Source organism: Pristiophorus japonicus, chromosome 11, assembly GCF_044704955.1.
Source record: "Pristiophorus japonicus isolate sPriJap1 chromosome 11, sPriJap1.hap1, whole genome shotgun sequence".
NCBI classification, from domain to species: domain Eukaryota; kingdom Metazoa; phylum Chordata; class Chondrichthyes; family Pristiophoridae; genus Pristiophorus; species Pristiophorus japonicus.
In genome coordinates, this window is record NC_091987.1 from 40,606,797 (window position 1) to 40,630,182 (window position 23,386).

The window sequence follows — 23,386 nt, forward strand, 5'->3', positions numbered from 1 at the left end:
CCTTTTGAGAGTTCACGTAATTATAATTAAAAATAACTTGACATAAAACCATTGATCCAACTTTTAAAATTACAATAAAACCGAGAATGCCAATGTTATTTCAAAATGAACACTGTTTCCCCTATTTGTGCTTGCTCTTAGAATTCTGCTTCAGTTGAAGATTTAGCCACTTCTAACACTGAATAGTTGCAAAGAGTTATGACTAAGGCTAATGCTGTCTGGAGGGTTATTATTGGAATATTTTCTGTTTAAACAGTGAATGCTGATGATACTGTTGGATGAAAAGATGCTTGACAGAGTTGCTGAACCCAGCATGGAGCTGAATTGACAACAACAGAAATAGTCATTATTCCAATGTTCTTCGGCTTCAACTGTGTGTGAATTCAATTCCTTTGTACTGATCAGGTCAGTAAATCCTCTCACCAGTTCTCTTCACAATGTCATAGCACTCAAAAATATTTGCCACAAATAAAAAATGAAAAAAAAACCACACAATATTTCCAGAAACAGTAAAAGGGGTGGTGTTCGAGCCCAGTGGAGGGGTGAAGGACGAGTCCAGCGAGGGGTGGCGTAGCATATAGCAGCGGTGGGGCCGTGGCCCAGGAGCAGAGCAGCATTGAACAGCAGTGAGGTCCGGGCTCAGGGGAGGCGCAACAGAGCTTGGCCTCCAGTCGTCTTGGTTAGTTCTCGTCAATGGACCAAGACCTAGCTCTGTCAAGCCCGTGTGGTGGCTGATGTGCAATGGTCCCCACATGTTAAAAAAATCCAGGCATAAGCATCTTCCACCCTTTACGATGTAACTCATTGTAACACCTGTGAGCCCATCTTTTGTTGGTGTGAAGAGCATCATCCTCACAACAAGGGACTGCCTAGTAGTAGTAGGAAAAGGACAGTGGTCATCATTTTAACTCTATTTAGACCACACTCCACCGAGGTATTAAACAGTAAGGTCACAGATTTACAATCATTTAACATATAGGGCCCAAGTTTCGGGCCGCTGTTTTTCGCGCCACAAAGTGCGCCTAAAAAAAACTTACGTATTCTCCGGCTCTCTGCTGGTACTCTGGAGTCGGGCGCGGCGCAGCACGAGCTGTAGGGGGCGGAGCCAGGTCCCTGCGCTGAAAACAGTGCCGGGACCTCTGCACATGCGCGCTACAGTAGCTCCAGGCGCCCAAAACTGTGTGGGAGGGGCCCGAAGCACGCAGCCCCTAGCCCTGGCCGAATGGCCTCACTGGGGCTGCGTGCATAAGGCTGCCTCCCACGCCCAGCTCCTGCTTCCTCCCGACCCGACTTGACTCCTGCTTCCACACCCCCCCACCGCCCCCAGACCGGACCCGAACCAACCTGACCTCCCTCCCCCCGCCCCCGACACGACCCCCCTCTGTCCCCCCCCCCCCACCCCCCACCCAAACCAACCCGACCTCCCTCCTCCCTCCTCCCCCCCACGACCCGACCCGTGCTCCCGACCGCCCCCCCTCCCGGACCGGACCCGACCTGACCCACGCTCCCGACCCCGGACCCTGGACCCGACCCAACGCCACCTACCTGTACATCTGGTGCTGGGGACGGGCCCTGCCCGAAGTCTTGGGCCCGGCCGGGCCCGGCCCATTCAGCCTCCCTCCTCCTTCTCCTTTCCACCCTCTTCTCCTTTCCTTCCCCCCCCCCCGTCTCCTTTCCCTCCCCCCCCCCCGTCTCCTTTCCCTCCCCCCCGTCTCCTTTCCCCCCCCCGTCTCCTTTCCCCCCCCCGTCTCCTTTCCCCGCCCACTCCTTTCCCCCTTCTCCCCCCCCCTTTCCCCTTCTCCCCCCTTCCCCTTCTCCTCCTCCTCCCCCCTTCCCCTTCTCCTCCTACCCTTCTCTCCCCCATCCCTCCCTCCCCTCCTCCCCCCGCTGTCAGAAACACAGACAGAGAGTGAGAGACACACACAGACAGATAGACATAGAGATAGAGACACTGACAGAGACACATTGGAGGGAGGCTTCCCAGCACGCTGTTGGAGGGCTCCCAATGCTGCAGTCGGTAAGTAGAACATTTTTTATTTATTGATTTTTTTGATTGATTTATTGGTTGATTTATTGATGTTTTTATCATTTATTATTGATGATGGCTCTTTATTTGTAAAACTGAAGTGTTTAATGTTTGTCAACTTCCCTTTAAACCAACCCCCCCATTCCCTAAGCCTGATTTGTAACCTACGCCTGATTTTCGAAAGTGTAGACAAGGTTTTTTCGAGCATTCAAAAATCTTCACTTACTCCATTCTAAGTTAGTTTGGAGTAAGTTTTCACTGCCGAAACTTTGAAAACAGGCGTAAGTGGCCGGACACGCCCCCTTTTGAAAAAAAAATTATGTTCCAAAGTGAAACTGTTCTAACTGACTAGAACTGGAGCAAACTAAATGCCGAGAATTTGAATTTCTAAGATATTCCGTTCTACACCAGTTGCTCCAAAAAATCAGGAGCAACTGAGGCCGAAACTTGGGCCCATAGAAACATAGAAAATGGAGCCTGCACCACCATTCAATAAGATCATGGCTGATCATTCCCTCAGTACCCCTTTCCTGCTTTCTCTCCATACCCCTTGATCTCTTTAGCCGTAAGGGCCATATCTAACTCCCTCTTGAATATATCCAATGAACTGGCATCAACAATTCTCTGCGGTAGGGAATTCCACAGGTTAACAGCTCTCTGAGTGAAGAAGTTTTTCCTCATCTCAGTCCTAAATGGCTTACTCCTTATCCTTAGACTATGTCCCCTGGTTCTGGACTTCCCCAACATCGGGAACATTCTTCCTGCATCTAACCTGTCCAGTCCCGTCAGAATTTTATATGTTTCTATGAGATCCCCTGTCATCCTTCGAAACTCCAGTGAATACAGGCCCAGTCGATCCAGTCTCTCCTCATATGACAGTCCTGCCATCCCGGGAATCAGTCTGGTGAATCTTCCCTGCACTCCCTCAATAGCAAGAACGTCCTTCCTCAGATTAGGAGACCTAAACTGAACACAATATTCCAGATGAAGCCTCACTAAGGCCCTGTACAACTGCAGTAAGACCTCCCTGCTCCTATACTCAAATCCCCTAGCTATGAAGGCCAACATACCATTTGCCTTCTTCACCGCCTGTTGTACCTGCATGCCAACTTTCAATGACTGATGAACCATGACACCCAGGTCTCGCTGCACCTCCCCTTTTCCTAATCTGCCGCCATTCAGATAATATTCTGCCTTCGTGTTTTTGCCACCAAAGTGGATAACCTCACATTTATCTACATTACACCGCATCTGCCATGCGTTTGCTCACTCATCTAACCAAGTCATCCTGCAGCCTTTTAGCTTCCTCCTCACAGCTCACACTACCACCCAGCTTAGTGTCATCTGCAAACTTTGAGCTATTACACTCAATTCCCTCATCCAAATCATTAATGTTTTGTCACAGTTTTTTTTCAATTACACCAATGATGTAACAGTCATATAAACAAATGCTATAAAAAAATGTTGCTGTTGTTGCAAGCACTTTGTGGTAATGTGTGAAAAGTAATTACAACAGTTAAAGTGAACTCAGAACATTATATAATCTGTCAGAAATGTGAGTTATTCATGAAGAAAGAAAATACTTAAATTTATATAGTGCCTTTCACGACCACTAGATGTTCCAAAGCGCTTTACAGCCAATGAAGTACTTTTTGAAGTGTAATCACTGTTGTAATGTCGGAAATGCAGCAGCCAATTTGCACACAGCAAGTTCCCACAAATAGCAATGTGATAAAGACCAGACAATCAGCTTTTAGTTATGATTGAAGGATAAATATTGGCCAGGACACTGTGGATAACTTCACTGTTCTTCTTTGAAATAGTGCCATGGGATCCTTTAAGTACACCTGCGAGGAAGGACAGGGCCTTGGTTTAATGTCTCATCTGAAAGACGGTGCCTCCAACAGTGCAGCATTCCCTCGGTAAACATAGAAACATAGAAAATAGGTGCAGGAGTAGGCCATTCGGCCCTTCGAGCCTGCACCACCATTCAATATGATCATGGCTGATCATGCATTTCAGTACCCCATTCCTGCTTTCTCTCCATAACCCTTGATCCCTTTAGCCGTGAGGGCCACATCTAACTCCCTTTTGAATATATCTAACGAACTGGCCCCAACAACTTTCTGTGGTAGAGAATTCCACATGCCCACAACTCAGTGAAGAAGTTTCTCCTCATCTCGGTCCTAAATGGCTTACCCCTTATCCTTAGACTGTGACCCCTGGTTCTGGACTTCCCCAACATTGAGAACATTCTTCCTGCATCTAACCTGTCCAATCCCGTCAGAATTTTATATGTTTCGATGAGATCCCCTCTCATTCTTCTAAATTCCATTGAATACAAGCCTAGTCGATCCAGTCTTTCATATGTCAGTCCTGTCATCCCGGGAATCAGTCTGGTGAACCTTCGCTGCACTTGCTCAATAGCAAGAATGTCCTTCCTCAGATTAGGAGACCAAAACCATACACAATATTCAAGGTGTGGCCTTACCAAGGCCCTGTACAACTGCAGTAAGACTTCCCTGCTCCTATACTTGAATCCTCTCGCTATGAAGGCCAACATAACATTTGACTTCTTCACCGCCTGCTGCACCTGTATGCTAACCTTCAATGACTGATGTAGCATGACACCCAGGTCTCGTTGCACCTCCCCCTTTACCAATCTGTCACTATTCAGATAATAATCAGCCCTCCTGTTTTTACCAAAGTGGATAACCTCACATTTATCCACATTATACTGCATCTGCCATGTATTTGCCCACTCACCTAAACTGTCCAAGTCACCCTGCAGCCTCCTCACAGCTCACACTGTCACCCAGCTTAGTGTCATCTGCAAACTTGGAGATATTACACTCAATTCCTTCATCTAAATCATTAATGTATATTGTAAATAGCTGGGGTCCCAACACTGAACCTTGCGGTACCTCACTAGTCACTGCATGCCATTCTGAAAAGGACCCGTTTTCCTACTCTCTGCTTCCTGTCTGCCAACCAGTTCTCTATCCCCGTCAGTACATTACCCCCAATACCATGTGCTTTAATTTTGCACATTAATCTCTTATGTGGGACCTTGTCAAAGGCCTTTTGAAAGTCTAAATACACCACATGCACTAGCTCCCCCTTGTCCACTCTACGAGTTACATCCTCAAAATTTTTTAGAAGATTTGTCAAGCATGATTTCCCTTTCATAAATCCATGCTGACTTGAACCGATCCCGTCACTGCTTTCCAAATGCGCTGCTATTACATCTTTAATAATTGATTCCAACATTTTCCCCACCACCGATGTCAGGCTTACCGGTCTATAATTCCCTCTTTTCTCTCTCCCTCCTTTTTAAAAAGTGGGGTTACATTAGCTACCCTCCAATCCACAGGAACTGATCCAGAGTCTATACTGTAGTCAAGTACTGTACTGAGCATCAGCCTAGATTTTTGCCTTCAAGTCGTGGAGTGGGATTTGAACCCACAACCTTAGTATACTTTAAAACAATGCTGTGTGTAATAATAAAGGAGTCATTTATCCATTTAGAAAAAAGAACACATTTATATAGCATCTATTGTGTCTTTCAGAAACATCCCAAAACACTGCATGTACAAGAATTTGGAGTAGAGAACTTTAAGGAACTGTTAGGAGATTGATTCAGGAATTTAAGAATGACAAAGATTTTATTTCAAATGCAATGCATTTTGATGCAAGTTCATCGAATCATGGAAACACACAGCACAGGAGGCGGCATTCGGCCCATCATGTCTGTGCTGCCTCTTTGAAAGAGCTGACTTGCTTAGTCCCCATTTTTGTCCGCAATCCTGTAAGTTCTTCATCCTCAAATACTAAACCAACTCAAAATTATTATGGAATCAGTTTCCAACATCTTTTCAGTTGGAGCGTTCCAAATCCCAACAAGTTATCCAATAATAAAATACAATTTTGCACCTTTAAAAAGGTTTGCAGTCTGAGCTGCTTTTGTTGGATATGAATTTCCTTAAAATTTCCCTAATGTTAATGTAATGTTAACATTTCCTAAGGTCACTCTGCAGCTTGCCCGAAAACTGACCACTTTTGACAAGTTTTAAGGTATAGGATAGATCGTACAAGCGTGTACTTTTGGCGCAGAACTACACTCGTTGGAAGCAGTTATTCGGAACTTAGACAGGGATATCAGCAAATCCTGCAGGACATGAATTATCAATTCATTTTTCTTGATCAAAAGTCCTGCCGGGCCAATCTATCCCCAATTTCGCAGCAAACTCCAGATATGCACTTCTAAAATTCAAAGCTCCATACGAGGAATGCAAATTTGTAAAATCTACTCTGATAAATTTCAGTCGTGGAAGATAAAATTTAAGAAACTGAAGCCAAGTCATCAATATAAAATCACTGAAGCAATTCCAATGTTTATATTAATAATTCAACATTCCAGTACTCTGACTAAATTCAATGTTTTATGCCATTCTGATTCTTTTTTTGTTTTGCCAAGTGGTTTGAACTTAATAACTATTAATGCCATTGCATATACCAACAAAATCTCAGCGAACACTGCAGATTTTTGTTTGAGTTAATTTCAGAATACAAATATAAGGAAACCGTGTTCCAAAAGTGCACAGCACAAGCTACAATTCAGACTCACTGCACACATACATATCCAACAAGATAAAAATATGAACGTTTAATACTGAAAATAAGGTGCCCCACCACAAACAAGTTTTTGTTTAAGATGTCCAACACGTACAATGCCAACCTTTCTGCACACTCAAGACCCTTAGCGTCATCTGAAATGGAAGTGCAGCTAAAGCAAGTGTTTCCAATTGAAGAAGGCGGTCAAAATTGGCACTCCTTAGTAATAAAAAGATATAGGATGAATACATTATTTGCTGACCTGTGTTCAGAACTTTGTGTTACTAAACAACCAAAGATTAATCGGTAGTGCGTGGCACCACAAGCAGAGTCAGATAGTAGTGCAAATCAGCCCCAGCCTTTGAATAGTACATTTATTCCAAACCTTTCCTGTTGCCAGTAATGAATAATACATTTTGCATACTTGACAATTTTTACATACTTTACTCATTACAAATGACATGGGTATTGAAAACACATTTCTTCAAACAAGCAATGTGCAGATGATTGCGTTAGCACTGTGTTAAGAAATTAACTATTAGCTAACTGGGCTCAACAGACTGCTTTTTGTTTCTGTCTTTTATCACACATTTAGCATGTTTCTCAGCTTTGTGATACTCAGTCTTTTTGAAACAGTTTTATCCTTTGCACCTTCTTTGTCTCCCCAAACAGTACACAATGCAGCTGTGTAACCTGTTCTCCAAACTTCGCCAATCGCACTACACAACTGGCTTGTCAGAGATGACTCTCCTTCTGACTTCCGTTCTCTTTAAAGAAATGCCTGGCCTCTGTTCAATATCTCTTCACAGTCATAGAATGGAGATTGCACTTAGGGTGCTCACAAGCTCATGCATAATCTCTCTGTGACCCAGAACATTGCTGCTCTTTTTAAAAGTTTACTCTCTTTTTAAATTTGTTGTCTTCTCCTGTTTTTGCAGATCATGTTTAACTCTTCCTTTTTATCCTTTCTATCTTTCCTTCTTCAGTGCTCAAAATCAACACCAGGCTCCCACCATCTTCACCCCCACAAAACATTTGTGCTAATATCTGCATTTATGAGCTTTGCTGAATGAAATTTGCAGCAAAATTGTTGAATTTTATGCACATATGTTTACATTTTGAAAGTTACAAGAAGAATGCACAACCCAAAAGCTGGGAGATTCACCGGAGACTTTTTATGTTTGCCATACTTGGTAAAATTAGGCAGGATTCCTAAGAATGAGGAAGAGCTCAGCAGGAAATTGACATGGGGCAGGCAGAATGCAAATTTCCAGAATTCCCCAATGTCCCAATACTCGCTAAGTTAAAATAGTGACAATGTTTTGCTTTAAGATGAAAAGCAACTACTTTTCCTATCACAAATTTCATATCGCCAAAAGGTGACTGCAGCAAATATAAATTTAGACTGAAATTTGTCAAGGGGTCATGTTATCAGCACCTGGGGAATTTCATTCCAATTTTTGGTTAATCAGCATTCCTAAATTCCAGTGTACAGGTTGAACCTCCCTTATCCGGACCCTTGGGACCTGGCCTGTTCTGGATAAGGGATTTTTCCGGATGAGGGGTGCTCACGTTAAATTAGATGGTACAGGTACTGAGCAAGGGGACATCGGGGCTGACTGGCTTGGGGCTGGAGTGCGGCAGAGAGATCATGGTGGGGGGGGGGGGCTGGGGGGGAACGGTGGATCACAGGGTCAGGCTAGCGATTGCGGGAGTTGTCAGCGAGGAAGGATTTCAATTTGTTCATGTCAGAGTTCTGCGCATGTGTCACCCGGTGGCCAGGAATGGTTCTGGACAAGGGGTGGTTCCGGATAAGGGAGTTCTGGATAAGGGAGGTTCAACCTGTACCTTGGGCCAAGGCACAGAATCCTGATATAAACAAATTGTTACTCTTAAGAGTAACAAAAAAACAAAGTTCCTTTCTAAGTATTATGGTAGTATAATTATAAGACTTGTCTACTGAAACTATAATTTAGAGCAAAATGCACTGTGCCAACACTGTAATATGAAAACGAAAATCAATCTGGCAGAACGGAGATATTTTTGTGCAAAAACTCATCCCACCAGTCACCAGCCTGCTACACAACTGTGACGGGTAGGCAATTAAATTCAATGACCTTCATAGATTTGACGTTTTTCAGAATCCGTGCTTAATGAGACAATGTAATGTTTTCCTTAGAGGCCATAATCCCTTTGTGCACCTCTTGAACACTAAACTCAGCCCACTTTTAAAACACATTATGCACTCTACCCAAATTATATATTAGAGAACTGCAAAGTACGAACAAAAAATGTTCTTCATGTGGATACTTGGTCATTCCTCTCCAGGGTATGCAAATATTACAAGATCTGACTGAATAATATCCATTCTGCAACTTCTGCACCCCCAGAATTAGTTTCAAACTGCCCAAGATTGACTGAAATACAAAAGAACATTTTGTCATAGATTCATATTGAATCATCCACCACTAACAACTAAATGCAGCTTGACGTAGAATGTGTTGATATGCAGATTATAATATACATGAGGTCATGCTATTCACCTTGCACAGGACACAAGAAATGCATAGCCCACATGAGTTTACTGTTTAGTTGCCAAGAATGTGTATGTTAGGCGGAAAAAAAGTACTACTCTAAAAATTTTCAAGCAGGCAATGTATTCAGGATACAGTTATTTTACATGATCATGACGATTGTAAAAGTATTGGCAAATTATTTGATTGCTATAATAAATTCCTTTTGCATTCAATATTGGCTTGTGTGTGATGGAGTGCAGAACAATCTACAATGGAATTTTGATTGCCTTCTAAATTTAAATTTCCCATTTGTCTGTAATGTTTATATTTGCTGAGTACATCCTGTTCACTGCCAATGTGATTATGGTATGTACATTTGTTTTCTTTTATTCTTTTACAACAACAATAATCACTGGTTCCACCGACAAGGGCTTGCTGGTTGATTGTAATTTCAAGTGCAAATAATGTCATCACATCAAGTGATTAACAGTGTCTTTAACAGTCTTTTGCACTCTGAGTGTTAATATATTATATCCTGGGAAGCTGGGAATACCAATTTAATTTCAACTCAATAACTCCTTTAATGCTCAACAAATATTTTTGCTTTCTTAAGAGACTGTCAGCTATCAATGACACAAATTTATTTCGGATGTCATCAAGTTTCAGGAATGGCAGGTTAATGTACTAACCTTTGCAACAGTCACCTACACATTTTTATAATTCAATCTACAGCTGTCAATTGAGACACCAGAACTCAAAATTTGGCATGTCAGACAGAAACTAAATAATCAATCATAACTCATTAAGAATGAAAATCCAATAAGCATCAAATTAAGTTTTTTACGTTACATGAAGTAACATATTCAAATCACGACAAATAAACAAGTCTTGATGATCGAAAACTCGGCTGCCCATGTCCTAAATCACACCAAGTCCCACTCACCCATCACCCCTCTGCTCGCTGACCTACATTAGCTTCCGCTTAAGCAATGCCTCAATTTCAAAATTACCATCCTTATTTTCAAATCCCTCCATGGCCTCGCCCCTCACGAGATCTGTAATCTCCTCCAGCCCCACAACTCTCCAAGATGACTGTGCTCCTCTAATTCTGCACTCTTGAGCAACCCTGATTATAATCGCTCAACCATTGGTGACTATGCCTTCTGTTGCTTAGACTCCAAACTCTGGAACTCGCTGCCTAAACCTCTCCGCCTCTCTACCTCTCTTTCCTCTTTCAAAATGCTCCTTAAAACCCACTTCTTTGACCAAATTTTTGGTCACCTGCGCTAATTTCTACTTACGCGGCTCAGTGCCAAATTGTTTTATCTCATAATACTCCTGTGTAGCACCTTGGGACATTTCACTATGTTAAAGGCACTATATAAATACAAGTTGTTGTTGTTGTTGTCGCCATAGTGCAGAATGCGAGAACATCTCAGCAGGGTACCAAAACATACATTTCTAAGCATCTAATACTAGTCTGAGGAGACAACGATTTAAACATAGCATTCTTCGTATCAGTTTTATATATTTTGAACCCCTGATTTCTAACATTATAATATTCCTGTGAAGCATTTTGGGATGTTTTACTACGTTAAAGGCGCTATATAAATACAAGTTATTATTGTTGTTGTCTTCAGTGAGTCACTGAAAAACTGCAACATACTAAAGGTTGTGCTTTAACGAATGTGAAGAGATATTGAGGGATTTGATTAATTTGTTTCTTCTGGTTCCACATTCCTTGCCATCTAATTTTGATTTATTCACATTTAATCAATGAGATATTTGGTAATTTAACAGATAAGAATATATTTGTGCCAATCACAATATTTTTTTAACCCTACAGACATCTCTGGGAAAACCATTTCAGGTGTGATGTTAAGAAATCATGCTACATCTAATATGTTTAATTCTACAGGTTTAAAAGTAACATTATTTTATCCAATATTAAACTTTTTTATAATGAGGGTATCTGCACTTTTATTTTTAGGGTATTTTTTTCCTCCACATTTCAAACCTCCCAAGGAAGACACCTGCCCATCCCACGATTGACCAGCCACCCACCCAGAAAAGCTCAACTGTGGCTCAGTGATGACTCTTCTTTCAATATTTCCTCTCTCTGAGAAACAAGAGAACGTTCAGGGCCTCCACTCAGCAACACACTGGGATTATCATTATTGTGCAAATCCACAGACACAACTCCATAATCCCACAATTCCAGAGCACTGTGCTTTGGTAATCCATCATGTTGCATCATCCTATGCTATTAAAACTTTAATGGGGTGCATTTTTAATTCTTGAAAGGATCATACTGGGGTCCAGCAAAATTACATCAGGATGGAAAGATACCCGAAAGTAATAACATTTTAGTGATGTTTATTGCACTGTACATGCTTTACAAAAAAAGGCAGGCTTGCATTAATCTAGCACCTTTCACGACTTTAGGATGTCCCAGAGTGCTTTACACCCAAAGAAAGCCCACAAACAGCAATGTGATGATGACCAGAAAGCTTTTGTTTGATATTGGTTGAGGGATAAATATTGCCCAGGGCACTAGGAAAAACTCCCCTGCTGCTCTTTAAAATAGTGCCATGGGATCTTTTCCATCCACTTGAGAGGGAAAACGGGGCCTCAATTTAATGTCTAATTTGAAAGACAGCACCTCCGACAATGCAGCCTCCCTCAATACTGCACTAGAGCCTCAGCCTAGATTTTGTGCTCAAGGAGTGAGACTTGAATTCACAAACTTCTGACTCGAGATGAGAGCATTTCCCACTGAAGCATGACTGACACCAGCCTTGTCACAACATAATAATATAAAGGATTGTTTATAAATGATCAAATTCTTTTAGTTGAATGGTTTACACTAAATTAGTGACTAAAATATACAAACCTCAAAAAATTATCATATTACCAATAGCAACAAAAAAACTATGATTACAGCATCACAAAGCAACACATTTCAAAGACTTGTTTTGCTCATCCCCCAATCTCTCAAGCATGTAAAGTTTGTTGCTTCAAATATTGCATTTTTGACTGCTCAACAATCCTCTCACTGTTCTTAACCAATCAGGTTCAGATTCAGAAGGCACTTCACAATCATTCACCTCTATCCACCAAGCTATCTTTATTGGAGCATTTTATGTTTTACTATTTATAAAATACCCTGCTGAGAAGTTATTTCACTGATCACTGCTCTCAAATAGTTCCATTTGGATGTCTGGAGTCCCTCTTTTGCAATTTATACAATTATTGAAGTTATTATTCACCCACATGCCAAATAAAGTTGATACTACTGACCTAATTACTTTTAAAAGTGTTGTGTTATCGTGGTAAAATATCTTACAAGGCATAAATGTAGAAGAAAGGAGCAATGACACAATCAGCAACATATTTTGACCAAGTTTTAACAAACCTCCTGGTGCAGCAGATAAAACTGGTCTATCCTCAGTAGCCAGCAAGGAGCTGTGGTCACAGAATTTGCAATCTGACCTCCAACAAGTACTTTCAGTCACTTGTCAAAGCTGCCTCTTGTAAATTTTGGGAAGCTTCATTTCATAGAAACATAGAAAATAGGTGCAGGAGGAGGCCATTCGGCCCTTCGAGCCTGCACCACCATTTAATAAGATCATGACTGATCATTCAACTCAGTACCCCTTTCCTGCTTTCTCACCATACCACTTCATCCCTTGACCGTAAGGGCCATATCTAACGCCCACCTGAATATATCTAACGAACTGGCATCAACAACTCTCTGTGGTAGAGAACTCCACAGGTTAATAACTCTCTGAGTGAAGAAGTTTCTCCTCATTTAGGTCCTAAATGGCTTACCCCTTATCCTTAGACTGTGACCCCTGGTTCTCGACTTCCCTAACATCAGGAACATTCTTCCTGCATCTAACCTGTCCAGTCCCGTCAGAATTTTATATGTTTCTATGAGATCCCCTCTCATCCTTCTAAACTCCAGTGAATACAGGCCCAGTCAATCCAGTCTCTCCTCATATGTCAATCCTGTCATCCCGGGAATCAGTCTGGTGAACCTTCGCTGCACTCCCTCAATAGCAAGAACGTCCTTCCTCAGATTAGGAGACCAAAACTGAACACAATATTCCAGGTGAGGCCTCACCAAGACCCTGTACAACTGCAGTAAGACCTCCCTGCTCCTATACTCAAATCCCCTAGCTATAAAGGCCAACATACCATTTGCCTTCTTCATCGCCTGCTGCATCTGCATGCCAACCTTCAATGACTGATGTACCATGACACTCGGGTCTCGTTGCATCTCTCCTTTTCCTAATATGCCACCATTCAGATAATATTCTGCCTTCATGTTTTTGCCAACAAAGTGGATAACCTCACATTTATCCACATTATACTGCATCTGCCATCTCATCTAACCTGTCCAAGTCATCCTGTAGCCTCTTAAGCATCCTCCTCACAGCTCACACCGTCACCCAGCTTAGTGTCATCTGCAAACTTGGAGATATGACTCTCAATTCCTTGATCTAAATCAATGATGTAAATTGTAAATAGCTGGGGTTCCAGCACTGAGCCCTGCGGCACCCCACTAGTCACTGCCTGCCATTCTGAAAAGGACCCGATTATCCCGACTCTCTGCTTCCTGTCTGCCAACCAGTTCTCGATCCAAGTGAATACATTACCCCCAATATCATGTGCTTTAATTTTGCACACCAATCTCTTGTGTGGGACCTTGTAAAAAGCCTTTTGAAAGTCCAAATACACCACTAGTTCTCCCTTGTCCACTCTATGAGTTACATCCTCAAAACATTCTACATGATTTGTCAAGCATGATTTCCCTTTCATAAATCCATATTGACTTGGACCGATCCTGTCACTGCTTTCCAAATGCACTGCTATTTCATCTTTAATAATTGATTCCAATATTTTCCACATTACTGATGTCAGGCTAACCGGTCTATAATTCCCCGTTTTCTCTCTCCCTCCTTTTTTAAAAAGTGGGGTTACATTAGTTACCCTCCAGTCCACAGGAACTGATCCAGAGTCGATAGACTGTTGGAAAATGATCACCAATGCATCCAGTATTTCTAGGGCCACTTCCTTAAGTACTCTGGGATGCAGACTATCAGCTCCTGGGGATTTATCGGCCTTCAATCCCATCAATTTCCCGAACACAATTTCCTGACTAATAAGGATTTCCTTCAGTTCCACCTTCTCGCTAGACCCTCAGTCCCCCAGCATTTCCGGAAGGTTATATGTGTCTTCCTTCATGAAGACAGAACCAATGTATTTGTTCAATTGGTCTGCCATTTCTTTGTTCCCCATTATAAATTCACCTGATACTGACTGAAAGGGACCCACGTTTGTCTTCACTAATCTTTTTCTCTCCACATATCTATAGAAGCTTTTGCAGTCAGTTTTTATATTCCCAGCAAGCTTCCTCTCATACTCTATTTCCCCCCTCCGAATTAATCCCTTTGCCCTCCTCTGCTGAATTCTAAATTTCTCCCAGTCCTCAGGTTTGCTGCTTTTTCTGGCCAAATTATATGCCTCTTCCTTGGATTTAACACGATCCTTAATTTCCCTTGTTAGCCACGGTTGAGCCACCTTCCCCGTTTTATTTTTACTTCAGACAGGGATGTACAATTGTTGAAGTTCTTCCATGTGATCTTTAAATGTTTGCCATTGCCTAACCACCGTCAACCCTTTAAGTATCATTCGTCAGTCTATTCTAACCAATTCACATCTCATACCATCGAAGTTACCTTTCCTTAAATTCAGGACCCTAGTCTCTGAATTAACTGTGTCACTCTCCAGCTTAATAAAGAATTCTACCATATTATGGTCAATCTTCCTCAAGTGGCCTCGCACAACAAGATTGCTAATTAGTCCTTTCTCATTACACATCACCCAGTCGAGGATGGCCAGCCCTCTAGTTGGTTCCTCGACATATTGGTCGAGAAAACCATCCAGGAAATCCTCCTCCACCGTATTGCTACCTGTTTGGTTAGCCCAATCTATATGTAGATTAAAGTCTCCCATGATAACTGCTGTACCTTTATTGCATGCATCCCTAATTTCTTGTTTGATCCTGTCCCCAACCTCACTATTACTGTTTGGTGGTCTGTACACAACTCCCACTCGCGTTTTCTGCCCTTTGGTATTCCGCAACTCTACCCATACAGATTCCACATCATCCAAGCTGATGTCCTTCCTTACTATTGCGTTAATTTCCTCTTTAACCAGCAACGCTAACCCACCTCCTTTTCCTTTGTGTCTAACCTTCCTGAATGTTGAATATCCCTGGATCTTGAGTTCCCAGTCTTGGTCACCCTGGAGCCATATCTCCGTAATCCCAATTATATCATATTTGTTAATAGCTGCCTACGCAGTTAATTCGTCCACCTTATTACAAATACTCGTCGCATTGAGGCACAGAGCCTTCAGGCTTGTCTTTTTAACACACTTTGTCCCTTTAGAATTTTGCTGTAATGTGGCCCTTTTTGACATTTGCCTTGGCTTTCTCTGCTCTCCACTTTTACTTTTCTTCTTTCTATGTTTTGCTTCTGCCCCCATTCTACTTCCCTCTGTCTCTCTGCAGAGGTTCCCATCCCCCTGCCATATTAGTTTAACCCCTCCCCAACAGCACTAGCAAACACTCCCCCTCGGACATTGGTTTCGGTCCTGCCCAGATGCAGACCATCCGGTTTGTACTGGTCCCACCTCCCCCAGAACTGGTTCCAATGTCCCAGGAATTTGAATCCCTCCTTCCTGCACCACTCCTCAAGCCAAGATGGCACGAGTTGGACACGAGCAGACATCAAATAAAAGTTTCACCAAAAGAAAAGAAGAACCGCTGCAACCAACTTTCAGAAGATTACTGTGCAATGGTGACCACCCCGAGGTCCGGAGGCCAGTGCAAAAAATGGCAGAACCTTGGTAAAGTAGTTAGTGTAAGTAATAATTTCATTTTTCAATGGAATTGCAATTGTAAATGTGACCATGTATATGTCTAACCGGCAGAAACACACCCTCTCTAAAAAGTTATATTTTCATCTTTGCAGAGGAAGGTGGCCCACAAAACAGAAAGAACTCAAACAGGAGGCGGCCCAGCAAATCTGCACCCACTGACACCCGTGGAAGAGAGTGTCGCTGCTTTGATGGGACCTGCCTGGAGAAAAGCAACCACCACTGCACAAGCTGGGCCCACATTCGAGGGAGAGGGCAAGTCCTGCAAATTCCACAGTCTGGCTTTGCTAAATGTTAAGTACTGCGTGGGCTAGCCATGCTTCGGTTCATGGGGATGTCTCCGTCAGCTACGCTTCGGTTGATGCAATGTGCTATCATTCATCGTGGTCCTTCAAATCAGCCTGTTGGCTGCGCTGTGCGAGCCTACTATTGCCAACCTGCCCCCTCTTATGCTGCGAACCATTTGTCTGTTCTGTTATATTTTGCAGAACTTGAGGCTGAAGCCGATGCAGAAGATGATTCAGACACGGACGAGCCTGAAGAGGAGAACATCTTCAATTCCTACCTTCCAGACAAAAGCATGGGCGTCAAAGGGAGGGGGAGGATGAAGCCCCCACTGTTGTACTCACTCTGGAGGAGGTGCAGGTGCCATCCATTGAGGTGCCAGGCCCTTTCCTGAGCGGTACGAGTGTTGGGACATTTCATGGTTTCACACTGTCCGAGTCTGCGGGTCCCAGTGGTGTACAGCAAGCCTCAACCAGGGCCCCACCGTTCGAGGCTGTGGGTCGCAGTGAGGTGCAGGGAGCCACACCCAGGGTGAGGAGGGGAAAGAGAGCTCGACAGCGCTCTCCTGAGATGCAGGATCTAACAGATGTGGATCAGATGATGGCAATGAGTGGGAAGAGCACTGACCTTTCACGATCACTCCTGGACACCATTGGTCGGGTGGGTGATGAGGTATCGGGACTGTCGGGAGAAGTAACAACACTCTCGTGAGAAATGGGAACACTGTCCAAGCACATTCGGAATAAGAACATAAAAATTAGGAACAGGAGTAGGCCATCTAGCCCCTCGAGCCTGCTCCGCCATTCAATAAGATCATGGCTGATCTGGCCGTGGACTCAGCTCCACTTACCCACCCTCTCCTCGTAACCCTTAATTCCCTTATTGGTTAAAAATCTATCTATCTTTGACTTGAAAACATTCAATGAGCTAGCCTCAACTGCTTCCTTGGGCAGAGAATTCCACAGATTCACAACCCTCTGGGAGAAGAAATTCCTTCTCAACTCGGTTTTAAATTGGCTCCTCCGTATTTTGAGGCTGTGCCCCCTAGTTCGAGTCTCCCCTACCAGTGGAAACAACCTCTCTGCCTCTAACTTGTCTATCCCTTTCATGATTTTAAATTTTTCTATAAGATCACCTCTCATCCTTCTGAACTCCAACGAGTAAAGACCCAGTCTACTCAATCTATCATCATAAGGTAACCCCCTCATTTCTGGAATCAGCCTAGTGAATTGTCTCTGTACCCCTTCCAAAGCTAGTATATCCTTCCTTAAGTAAGGTGACCAAAACTGCACGCAGTACTCCAGGTGCGGCCTTATCAATACCTTATACAGTTGCAGCAGGACCTCCCTGCTTTTGTACTCCATCCCTCTCGCAATGAAGGCCAACATTCCATTCGCCTTCCTGATTACCTGCTGCACCTGCAAACTAACCTTTTGGGATTCATGCACAAGGACCCCCAGGTCCCTCTGCACCACAGCATGTTGTAATTTCTCCCCATTCAAATAATATTCCCTTCTACTGTTTTTTTTCCCAAGATGGATGACCTCACACTTTCCGACATTGTATTCCATCTGCCAAACCTTAGCCCATTCGCTTAACCTATCCAAATCACCTTGCAGCCTCTCTGAGTCCTCTACACAACCCGCTTTCCCACTAATCTTACTGTCATCTGCAAATTTTGTTGCACTACACTCTGTCCCCTCTTCCAGGTCATCTATGTATATTGTAAACAGTTGTGGTCCCAGCACCGATCCCTGTGGCACACCACTAACCACCGATTTCCAACCGGAAAAGGACCCATTTATCCCGACTCTCTGCTTTCTGTTCGCCAGCCAAGTCTCTGTCCATGCTAATACATTTCCTCTGACTCCGCGTACCTCTATCTTCTGCAGTAACCTTTTGTGTGGCACCTTATCGAATACCTTTTGGAAATCTAAATACACCACATCCATCGGTACACCTCTATCCACCATTCTCGTTATATCCTCAAAGAATTCCAGTAAATTAGTTAAACATGATTTTCCTTTCATGAATCCATGCTGCGTCTGCTTGATTGCACTATTCCTATCTAGATGTCCCGCTATTTCTTCCTTAATGATAGTTTTAAGCATTTTCCCCACTACAGATGTTAAACTAACCGGCCTATAGTTACCTGCCTTTTGCCTGCCCCCTTTTTTAAACAGAGGCGTTACATTAGCTGCTTTCCAATCCGCTGGTACCTCCCCAGAGTCCAGAGAATTTTGATAGATTATAACGAATGCATCTGCGATAACTTCCGCCATCTCTTTTAATACCCTGAGATGCATTTCATCAGGACCAGGGGACTTGTCTACCTTGAGTCCCATTAGCCTGTCCAGCACTACCCCACGAGTGGTAGTGATTGTCTCAAGGTCCTCCCTTCCCACATTCCTGTGGCCTGCAAATTTTGGCATGGTTTTTGTGTCTTCCACTGTGAAGACAGAAGCAAAATAATTATTTAAGGTCTCAGCCATTTCCACATTTCCCATTATTAAATCCCCCTTTTCATCTTCTAAGGGACCAACATTTACTTTAGTCACTCTTTTCCGTTTTATATATCTGTAAAAGCTTTGCGTATCTGTTTTTATGTTTTGCGCAAGTTTACCTTCGTAATCTATCTTCCCTTTCTTTATTGCTTTTTTAGTCATTCTTTGCTGTTGCTTAAAATTTTCCCAATCCTCTCGTTTCCCACTAATCTTGGCCACCTTATACGCATTGGTCTTTGATTTGATATTTTCCTTTATTTCCTTGGTTATCCATGGCTGGTTATCCCTTCTCTTGCCGCCCTTCTTTTTCACTGGAATATATTTTTGTTGCGCACTATGAAAGAGCTCCTTAAAAGTCCTCCACTGTTCCTCAATTGTGCCACCGTTTAGTCTGTGTTCCCAGTCTACTTTAGCCAACTCTGCCCTCATCCCACTGTAGTCCCCTTTGTTTAAGCATAGTACGCTCGTTTCTGACACAACTTCCTCACCCTCAATCTGTATTACAAATTCAACCATACTGTGATCACTCATTCCGAGAGGATCTTTTACTAGGAGATCATTTATTTTTCCTGTCTCATTACACAGGACCAGATCTAAGATGGCTTGCTCCCTTGTAGGTTCTGTTACATACTGTTCTAAGAAACAATCCCGTATGCATTCTATGAATTTCTCCTCCAGGCTACCCCGTGCGATTTGATTTGACCAATCGATATGTAAGTTAAAATCCTCCATGATTACTGCCATTCCTTTTTCACATGCCTCCATTATTCCCTTGATTATTGCCCGCCCCACCGTGAAGTTATTATTTGGGGGCCTATAAACTACGCCGACCAGTGACTTTTTCCCCTTACTATCTCTAATCTCCACCCACAATGATTCAACATTTTGTTCATTGGAGCCAATATTATCCCTCACAACTGCCCTGATATCATCTTTTATTAACAGAGCTACGCCACCTCCTTTCCCTTCTTGTCTATCTTTCTGAATCGTCAGATACCCCTGTATGTTTAATTCCCAGTCTTGGCCACCCTGCAACCATGTTTCTGTAATGGCCACCAAATCATACCGATTTGTAATGATTTGTGCCGTCAACTCATTTACTTTATTTCGAATGCTGCGTGCATTTAGATAGAGTGTTTTCATCCTAGTTTTTAAACCATGATTTTTAGTTTTGACCCCTCCTGCAGCCCCTTTATATTCAGTGGCCCTTTTTGTTTCTTGCCTTGGGTTTCTCTGCCCTCTACTTTTACTCATCTCCTTTCTGTCTTTTGTTTTTGTCTCCTTTTTGTTTCCCTCTGTCTCCCTGTATTGGTTCCCATCCCCCTGCCATGTTAGTTTAACTCCTCCCCAACAGCACTAGCAAACACTCCCCCTAGGACATTAAGTTCCGGTCCTGCCCAGGTGCAGACCGTCCGGTTTGTACTGGTCCCACCTCCCCCAGAACCTGTTCCAATGCCCCAAGAATTTGAATCCCTCCCTGCTGCACCACTGCTCAAGCCACGTATTCATCTGTGCTATCCTGCGATTCCTACTCTGACTAGCACATGGCACTGGTAGCAATCCCGAGATTACTACTTTTGAGGTCCTACTTTTTAATTTAGAATTAATTGATTAATTAATGGAATATCGCAAGCAGCTGATACACTGTCGGTGCACGAGGGAGGGAATTTCGCAGGTAGTTGAGACACTGGCGGAGGTAGCTGCTGCAATAAGGGAACATTGCAGACCCCGCAGCCATTGACGGAATCAACTGTCACTCCCACTCCAATCCCCAGACCAACCTCTGAAGAGGCCCAAGCTGGGCCTTCCACATTACCGCCTGCCCACGTCCCCGATCAAGAAGTGGGCGTTACCCGAGATGCTCAAAAGAATAAGCTTGGTACCAACCCAAGAAACACTGCGCCACCGCCTGTGGGCAGGGGTGAATTCACCAAGATCAAGCGCAGCGGGCGGTCTTAGAATAAGGCAGAGGAGAGATGGGTGCAGCCTTTGTTTGCTGCTGTTGTTGTTATTATTATTGTTGTTACTATTGTAACTGTTCTCAACTTAAAAGTTTTTTGTAAGTGATGTAAATTTACAAGTTTAAAAGTTTGTATGTGATCTGAAAGTTTGAAAGTGATCTTAACTGAATAGTTTAAAGTTTGATACAAGAATATTTTTATTAAAGTACAAACATGTTTTAAAATTTTGAATAAAATATATTTTAAATCATAACAGAATGATTTATATTATTTTGTTCCATTATTAACACAACATAACATTATGGAACAGGTCCAAACAGTAAACAGGCAACAAAGCATTCAAGAATGTGCTGCTGGCGCAAGGCTCGAGCAATCGTTCAAGGGGCACGATGGCCCGCCCTCCTCCGCCGTCGTGTTCCAGGTTCAAGTAGTTGCATGGCTTCCTTGTCCTCTTCCTACACATTATCAGCCACTCTCACCTCAGATGGGTATTCTACTACCAGCTGCTGCTGCCTCATGATGGCAAAGTTGTGCAGCATGTCGCAGACAACAGTGAACTGACCGACATCGCAGGGGAGTATTGCAAGTAGCCTCCGGAATGGTCCGGGCATCGGAAACACTGCTTCAAAATGCCAATGGTCCTCTCTATTTTGCTGCGCGTCACACTGTGTGACATGTTGTATTCCCGGTCAGCTTCCATCCGGGTTATGTGTAGGGGCACCATGAGCCAGGTGGCGAGGCCATACCCTTTGTCTCACAGCAGCCAGCTCTGCCCTTCTGGCTGCTGCTAAAACATGGCAGCTGTAACACTCTTGTGTCGGATGAAATCATCATTGGGTGCTCCAAGGGTATCTTGCATCAATTGACATGATGCAATGCATGTCGTCACAGACGAGCTGCACGTTAATCGAGTGAAAGCCTTTTCTGTTCCTGTACATCTCAGAATCGTCCAAAGGTGCTCGCAAGGCGATGTGGGTGCAATCAATGCAGCCCTGTACCGTGGGGAAACCAACAATCCTGGAGAAGCCCACAGCCCTGTCCGCATTGCCTGGGCGGTCATGGGGAATGTTATAGAAACATAGAAACATAGAAAATAGGTGCAGGAGTAGGCCATTTGGCCATTCGAGCCTGCACCACCATTCAATAAGATCATGGCTGATCATTCACCTTAGTACCCCTTTCCTGCTTTCTCTCCATACCCCTTGATCCCTTTAGCCATAAGGGCAATATCTAACTCCCTCTTGAATACATCCAATGAACTGGCATCAACAACTCTCTGCGGTAGGGAATTCCACAGGTTAACAACTTTCTGAGTGAAGAAGTTTCTCCTCATTTAGGTCCTAAATGGCTTACCCCTTATCCTTAGACTGTGTCCTCTGGTTCTGGACTCCTCCAACATTGGGAACATTCTTCCTGCATCTAATCGCCTGGTGTACTTGTATGCCAACTTTCAATGACTGATGTACCATGACACCCAGGTCTCATTGCACCTCCCCTTTTCCTAATCTGCCGCCATTCATATAATATTCTGCCTTTGTGTTTTTGCCCCCAAAGTGGATAACCTCACATTTATCCACGTTATACTGCATCTGCCATGCATTTGCCCACTCACTTAACCTATCCAAGTCACCCTGCAGCCTCTTAGCATCTTCCTCACAGCTCACACCGCCACCCAGCTTATGTAATCATTCCTCCGGGCATCAAGTGCAGCTGTTGCATGTTGAAAAATGGCGCACAGTTGTAGCTTGGAAGGATCCAGATGCATAAAATGAAAGTGCAGCTGTAATCTTTACTTCAACTGACAAAGCAGTCCTCCTGACGCTTCTAGGGTGCAGGTCTCGGTTACAACTCCTTTGCGGAAACGCAGCCTTCTCACACAGTCTGCCTCACTCAGGTACAGATATGAACACCTGTCTTGATATATCCGATGTGGGTAAGGCTTCCTGCCCATCATCCTACGTGCTCTGAGGTTCCTCAGGTGATGCTGCCGAATCAATCTTCTCCTCCACAGCACCATCATGCAGAAGGCTTGCACGAGGTCTGGCATTGTCAATATTGCCCCCATAATTAAATTGTAGCTGTGCAACAATCTCAAAACAGCAGGACAAAGGACTCTGACCTCCTCTCTCTCTCTCTCTCTCTCTCTCTCTCTCCTCAAGGTGCACACCCTAGTATGTACCACACCCTGGTCTGCGCATGCGCAATAGGTTTGCTTAGACCGGGAAGCTATGCATTCAATGAAGACATTTGGGGCAACAAAGTCTGATGCAATTCTTGAATTTTTGATTTTTTTCAAAGTACCACCCCACCACCGAACGTCTCCTCACCGGGCTCGAGGGTCAGAGCGTCAGCTGGCAGAATCGCTCCCTCGCCCGGACAAAGGGACTCGAGGCTCGGCTTCAAAAGAACCCCAGGGTGGGGAGGAACTCTCCTAAAGAGAAAGATGATCTTCAGTTCATGTGCCGCTTTAATCTTGGTGACCTTCTTCAATTACTTCCCTCTATTGTTTTATTCTGTTTGACCATTATCACT

The 23,386-nt window shown here is 43.5% G+C and overlaps 1 long non-coding RNA gene across 1 annotated transcript in view; it reads left to right on the forward strand.

Moving 5' to 3' along the window:
* Nucleotides 1-283: 283 nt before the first annotated feature.
* Nucleotides 284-23,386, forward strand: part of LOC139275717 (uncharacterized) — a 28,199-nt gene continuing 5,096 nt past the window's right edge. Inside the window, exon 1 of the long non-coding RNA XR_011595739.1 lies at nt 284-405. This is a non-coding gene — a long non-coding RNA (uncharacterized lncRNA). The remainder of the gene's footprint in view (nt 406-23,386) is intronic.